Source organism: Limulus polyphemus, unplaced genomic scaffold (genome assembly GCF_000517525.1).
Source record: "Limulus polyphemus unplaced genomic scaffold, Limulus_polyphemus-2.1.2 Scaffold3428, whole genome shotgun sequence".
In the NCBI taxonomy this organism is placed as follows: domain Eukaryota; kingdom Metazoa; phylum Arthropoda; class Merostomata; order Xiphosura; family Limulidae; genus Limulus; species Limulus polyphemus.
This window is the reverse complement of record NW_013669038.1, coordinates 1,735-8,892: the sequence shown is the minus strand read 5'-3', so window position 1 is coordinate 8,892 and position 7,158 is coordinate 1,735. Positions and strand designations below refer to the sequence as shown.

Genomic DNA, 7,158 nt, shown 5'->3' with positions numbered 1-7,158 from the left:
CATTAAACTTGTGAAATGTACTTGTTACACTTTAACACTGTGCTGTGAAAAAGCATTTAAATTTTTCCCTTCCAACTTAAACTACATGATTTCTCACTGGATCATTTTAAATTCTTTGCGTCGAGAGGACTACAAACAATACGTCACAATTGAACAATATGTGAGGACAAGTAAAACTAGATGGTTTGTGTGAGGACAGATTTATTAGAACAAGTAGAACTAGATAGTTTGTGTGAGGACAAATTTGTTACAACAAGTAAAACTAGATGGATTGTGTGAGGACAAATTTGTTAGAACAAGTAAAACTAGATGGATTGTGTGAGGACAAATTTGTTACAACAAGTAGAACTAGATGGATTGTGTGAGGACAAATTTGTTAGAACAAGTAAAACTAGATGGTTTGTGTGAGGACAAATTTGTTAGAACAAGTAAAACTAGATGGTTTGTGTGAGGAAAATGGATACAAATAATTGTAGAACAATGGAAAGAAGTTAAAACCCACTTCTGCAATGGGAAGAAGTTAAAGGCCACTTCTGCTCAGTTCTCGACAGAAACGCCTTCTGAGAGAAATAATGAAGTTAACAAACTTTCCTTGATTCAAAATTTTGAATCACTCAATTCTACATTCCAGGCATCAAATCCTAATCCTAGCAGTTTATTTCAGGATCTGAAGAACTAAAACATTTTCATCAGAGAAAATGGCCTTGGTCATTTAGTGATGGTAAACTCAGAGGAAAATTTGAATATGACTTGAAATGTAGCAAAATAAGCAGTGATAAAAAACTAGTCATTTAGTAACGCTGCCATGACTTCTTACTCGAAGCAATAAACCAGATTGATAAAAGAATTAACAAGACAACAATGAAAATGGAATATATGAAATACTTTAATCCTAGTGTTTGCCTTAGCCAAATTAAACCACGATTAAGTGATCTTCCCCCTTGAACAGTTGGCAAAAGAAGAAAATACTGATTTTATGAAAGTGGCTAAGCAACATGAACGCATCTCTGTGAAAACTAATTGGCGAGAGGAATTTCCTGGCCCACAAATTCCATCAGATCCAGTTGAGTTTTGGGATTTTCTGTTGAATTAGGAAAATGCAGTTGGAGAAAAATGTTATAAAGAGTTAGCAATCATTGCTTTGAACTCCTACTGTATTCCTCCTGGTATTGCATTTGTTTTTGGTTTGAATGTCCAGTTTTTATTAACAGGCTGTCCTATTTTTGTCAAGAGCATCTGGTAACCCTGCTTTAAATACAAATATTCGCCTTGAATTGAATTATAAATCAGGGTGACATGGAGTAGTATTAACGTAAATTATAAACAGAACGAAAAACTTATCTAAACTATATTTGAGGTTTGACAAGATGGTCAAAACTGATATTGTCATTTGAGCACTTTGAATTGATCACTCAACTCGAAACGACATTATATTATATATATATCTAGGCTTGAAGATCAATGTAGTGTCGTCAACTGAGCACTTTGAATTGATCACTCAACTCGAAACGACATTATATTATATATATATCTAGGCTTGAAGATCAATGTAGTGTCGTCAACTGAGCACTTTGAACAATTGCCGAGCTTACAGGTGGTAAATTTTCATTTATAGGTCACACATTCCCAACGTAAGGGGACTCACTTTGCAAGTCTCTGTCACCTAATTTTCGCTTTTTTGTATAGTAATTCTGAATGATATCTAACGTCTTTGATACAAGCGGAATTATCACCGAAAACGTCTCGTATCCATGGCCAGGCGGTTAGGGCTCTCTGAGGGTCGCGGGTTCGAATCCCCATCACATCAAACATGCTTGCCCCTTTTAGCTGTGGGGGCGTTATATTCGATGGTAAAAGAGTAGCCCAAGAGTTGGCGGTGGGTGGTGATGACTAGCTGCCTTCCCTCTAGTCTTACACTGCTAAATTAGGGACTGCTAGCGCAGATAGCCCTCGTTTAGCTTTACGCGAAATTCAAAACAAACAACGTTTTTAGGCAGGAAGTTGGCAAGATAATTTTTTGTATTTCAAGTAAGTTACCAGAGAAAGTCAATACAGTGTTAGCAGAAGAGGTAAAAACGTTTTATAGATCTCATGTTCCTTTTTTTATCTTCGAACACTAATTTTAATATGGCAACTGTTGACATGTTGCCTAAATTAAATATAAACACATTTCTCAAATCTCCATTGAAAGACGTTTTTTTCTTTTTTTTTTGCTTATTGTTAAGCACAAACCTAAACAATGTGCTATATGTGCTCTGCCAACAACGTGTATATAAACTCGAATTTTTGCGTTCTAATCCCGCGAACTTCCGCTGAACCACCGGAGGGTGAAGTGATAATTAAGTAGACAGATCAACAAATTTCTAACACCATCTATTTATCACACACGTGGTGGAAAAAAAAATTACATTTTCATAATAATTTTCACAATTTGAAATATAATTCAAAGGTTTTTTTTTGTTCAGCAGAGATTTACACATTGTTCATATAAGTAAAATGATTTCTTAAACATAAGGTTTAAACTAGGATGTCTTGTGCGAACTAGGACTCCATGAGTAACGTTATTTTACTACCTGTCCACATCTTGTAATTCAGAATAAAACTTACGTCTATTATCTGGTTTATTTGACAATCATTTTAATTAAAGCTGACTTATAACTTTCACATTTTCAACTGCTCAAAATCAAAACTGTGACTAACAGGTTTTACTGTGTAGAACAACTCACCACGTTTACTTTCTTGTTGAGAAGATTTCCAATAAACAAACATGACAGACAAAAACCAATCGCAGCAGACATGTACACAAGTCCCACATAGACCGGAGATAATCCAAACTGTCAAGAAATAAAATAATTGTAACATTACAACAACAGCCATGTACACAAGTCCCACATAGACCGGAGATAATCCAAACTGTCAAGAAATAAAATAATTGTAACATTACAACAACAGCCATGTACACAAGTCCCACATAGACCGGAGATAATCCAAACTGTCAAGAAATAAAATAATTGTAACATTACAACAACAGCCATGTACACAAGTCCCACATAGACCGGAGATAATCCAAACTGTCAAGAAATAAAATAATTGTAACACTACAACAACATTCATGTACACAAGTCCCACATAGACCGGAGATAATCCAAACTGTCAAGAAATAAAATAATTGTAACACTACATCAGCTGTTTCTTGCACTTATGCCTAATTAATACCTTGTCTGTTTCTTAAGAACACTAACTTTCTAACTGGTATCTATTCCTTAATAAAGGAATAGATACCAGTTAGAAGAACGTTCTACCTGTCTCAGGTGAGGTTCGAGGGTGGTGTTGTTGAAACCGATGAAGAGAAGAGCGCTGAATATTGTTGTTCCACATAGGAACATCACCCAATCCGTGAACAGTTTTATTCCCGAACTAATTTTCGGATTTTCTATACCTGATAGAGAAGAAGACGCGAGAAGTATCAATGAATATCATATAATACCGGAGCAAAATAATAGAAAAACTGAATATTTTTTTGTTAGTTATTCGTGTAATTAATCAGTTAGATCACGTGAGTAATGTTAATATTTTTGGAATAATTTTATCAGTAATTGACCACCGTGTATTCTTAATATATAAACTTGGTTTTTCCAACTGAAATTCAGAATAAAAAAAAATAGGAAATTAAATATTCTAATGATCGAAAACAAACGTAGATGAGATTTTTGATGATAAAAAAATATTCTCCCGTCATTAAGGTTTAAATGATGAAAATAATAACCTTTTGTGTGTTAAATGAGAAGGTTATATAGACACTTACTGTAATCCGGTAGAAAGTACACCATTAAGGTTTAAATGATGAAAATAATAACCTTTTGTGTGTTAAATGAGACGGTTATATAGACACTTACTGTAATCCGGTAGAAAGTACACCATTAAGGTTTAAATGATGAAAATAATAACCTTTTGTGTGTTATGAGAAGGTTATATAGACACTTACTGTAATCCGGTAGAAAGTACACCATTAAGGTTTAAATGATGAAAATAATAACCTTTTGTGTGTTAAATGAGAAGGTTATATAGACACTTACTGTAATCCGGTAGAAAGTACAAGGTTATTATTTTCATCATTTAAACCTTAATGACTCGTAAATCGACAAAACTACAGTTGACCATGTTTATATTGACTCAACTTGTACTTTCCACCAGGTGGCAGGATATAAATTCCCATTTTTCGTTAACGGTGGATGTCTTTTTGCTGGGTCCTTAATGGTGTACTTTCTACCGGATTACAGTAAGTGTCTATATAACCTTCTCATTTAACACACAAAAGGTTATTATTTTCATCATTTAAACCTTAATGGTGTACTTTCTACCGGATTACAGTAAGTGTCTATATAACTGTCTCATTTAACACACACAAAATCGAACATGCTAGGCATACTATTTATTATTATTATTAAAATAAGAACATAAATATATTATTAATTGACATGCTTTTAAGGACTATATATATTTATTCTAAGATTTGAACTCCATCAGAGTATTGTATGCTCCTTATCGTATATTCTCTTCGTTTTCTACCAAAACATCCAGACATAAAATTGAAGAAAAATTCTTAGACATCTCCAGTCAGCAATATATTTATTTTGTTTTGGTTTTCACAAATGGCCGAGTCATTTTGAGCGTGTTTTAACAGATTGCCATCTTTTCGTTCAAGTGACGTGAATCACTGACAGAAATATTCGCATATAAAATCACATTTGTATACACCACTAAATTCGATAACTTGGGCTTACCTCGTATAAAAGTCCGCCAACTGTAGGTCCAACAATGAATCCCAATCCAAAGAACATTTGAAGAATGGCCTAACGAATAATAGAGTAATAGCAAAGTTTAAAAAGTCCTACACATCTTGTATGTTAACCCTAAGGGTTTTTAAGGTATTGTTCTGATACATTATTTACTCAGGATGTACATTAATGTAATTAACTATGGTAAAACACAGAGACAATAAACTAAGGCGGTCACAAACAACGAGTAATGGTATAAGTGGTATGATTGTTTGTTTATTTTATATAGCAAAGCCACATTGGGCTATCTGCTGTGACCACCGCAGGGAATCGAACCCCGGATTTTAGCGTTGTTAGTCCGTAGACTTAATGCTGCCCCACCGAGGGACTATAAATGATACGAAACATTATCAGAGAAAATACAAATCCAAGTGAATAAGCTGTAAAGTTTTGTCTTCATATTGCCGTACAGGCTACTGACGTACGACTGTATGTTTTCATGTTGCCGTACAGGCTACCGATGTACGACTGTATGTTTTCATGTTGCCGTACAGGCTACCGATGTACGACTGTATGTTTTCATGTTGCCGTACAGGCTACCGACGTACGACTGTATGTTTTCATGTTGCCGTACAGGCTACCGACGTACGACTGTATGTCTTCATGTTGCCGTACAGGCTACCGATGTACGACTGTATGTCTTCATGTTGCCGTACAGGCTACCGATGTACGACTGTATGTCTTCATGTTGCCGTACAGGCTACCGATGTACGACTGTATGTTTTCATGTTGCCGTACAGGCTACCGATGTACGACTGTATGTCTTCATGTTGCCGTACAGGCTACCGATGTACGACTGTATGTCTTCATGTTGCCGTACAGGCTACCGATGTACGACTGTAGAATATTGTTACAAATAACCTGTATTAATTCCTACTATTCAGCCAAGTTATTTAGTCGTATTTGACCTTCTCAGTTAGTGGTTATGGGGCTCCACTCACAATCTGTGGGACGCGAGTTCGAAACCCTCTCGTCGAACACGCTCGCCCTTTCAGCCGTTACGGCGTTATAATGTGACGGTCAATCCCACTATTTGAAGGTGAAAAGAGTAGCCAAAGAGTTGGAAGTGGGGTGTTGACTGGATGCCTTCCCTCTAGTCTATCACTGCTAAATTAGGGACAGCTAACTCGGGTGACCCTCGTGAACTTCAAACCAAACCTTCTAAATAAGTTTTAAATAAGCCCATATAGTTTCAAGAATGTTCATATTTAGATTTTGCTCAGTCAGCCTCTTTACTCTCAACATATCGTTTCATCATACGATTCTGTTTGCTGATTCCATGATAGATCCGAATGTACTTACCAGCAGTCAGGGTGCCATCAGTTTTGTAAAAAAAAATAAACTCCCCATCTCGTGCTTCAGTGTAATTAGTGTACCTTGAATATGATATTTTTCTATTCTCTCCCACTGATCGAATCATCGTTTACTGTTACCAAATCCACAAAGTATGAAGTATACAAGTTCCACAAACAATTTTTGCTAAAATTGCAAAGGTACATTTGGCGCCATGTAAGGTATAGATCTATAACAACAAGTTGAAAGCGAAGGTATAAAGTTATGAACGTTGATACGAATTTTCAGCCACTTTCCTTGTGTTTTAACAATCATAGGACACGTCGGAGTTAATATCAGAGCCGTTTCGCGCGCTTTTACAGCTTTCGTACATATCCAAGGAAATAACTGTTCTTGTCTGTATCGTTTCACTTTTGATAAAGCGAGTGTAACTTAAGTTTAGGAAAGGTTTTTGAGACATTTATTAAAGACGGGTAACACAATAAATTAATCGGAGTTTGTTTCAATGTTTCCATTGCCCAAAATAAAATAATGGTTTTATCATAATGTGTATGTTTAGGAATAATCAGTTAACACTAACTTACACATTTAGAAACTGCATCCACTGGGAATTCGGCAGCCACAACAGGAAAGCAAGCTGTTAAGACAGCAGAAGCCCCAAGACCTTCAAAAACACGAACAGCCAAAGCCAGTGGTATAAAATATTTTTGAGGACATTCTTCTAAGCTCCTGGTCAAGTAGAGTAAAGTTCAAACTTTTAATAAACAAATTTATATGTTTGGTTCCCATTTATTGATGTGAGGGACTTGGAGAACGTAGTTTGGTTTATACACAACACTAAAAAAAGGACGTACTGATTAGATTTCCATGTTAATGGCGAAACTTCGTGCTAATAAAAAAGGACGTACTGATTAGATTTCCATGTTAATGGCGAAACTTCGTGCTAATAAAAAAAGGACGTACTGATTAGATTTCCATGTTAATGGCGAAACTTCGTGCTAATAAAAAAAGGACGTACTGATTAGAT

General features: G+C 35.6%; 1 long non-coding RNA gene across 1 annotated transcript in view; it reads right to left on the bottom strand.

Annotated features, from left to right (window-relative positions):
• Positions 1 to 3,835, bottom strand: part of LOC111088257 — a 5,326-nt gene extending 1,491 nt beyond the window's left edge. Inside the window, exons 1-3 of the long non-coding RNA XR_002612842.1 lie at positions 3,806 to 3,835; positions 3,303 to 3,439; positions 2,727 to 2,834 (exon numbers count right to left, since the gene is read on the bottom strand). This is a non-coding gene — a long non-coding RNA (uncharacterized LOC111088257). The remainder of the gene's footprint in view (positions 1 to 2,726; positions 2,835 to 3,302; positions 3,440 to 3,805) is intronic.
• Positions 3,836 to 7,158: the final 3,323 nt, after the last annotated feature.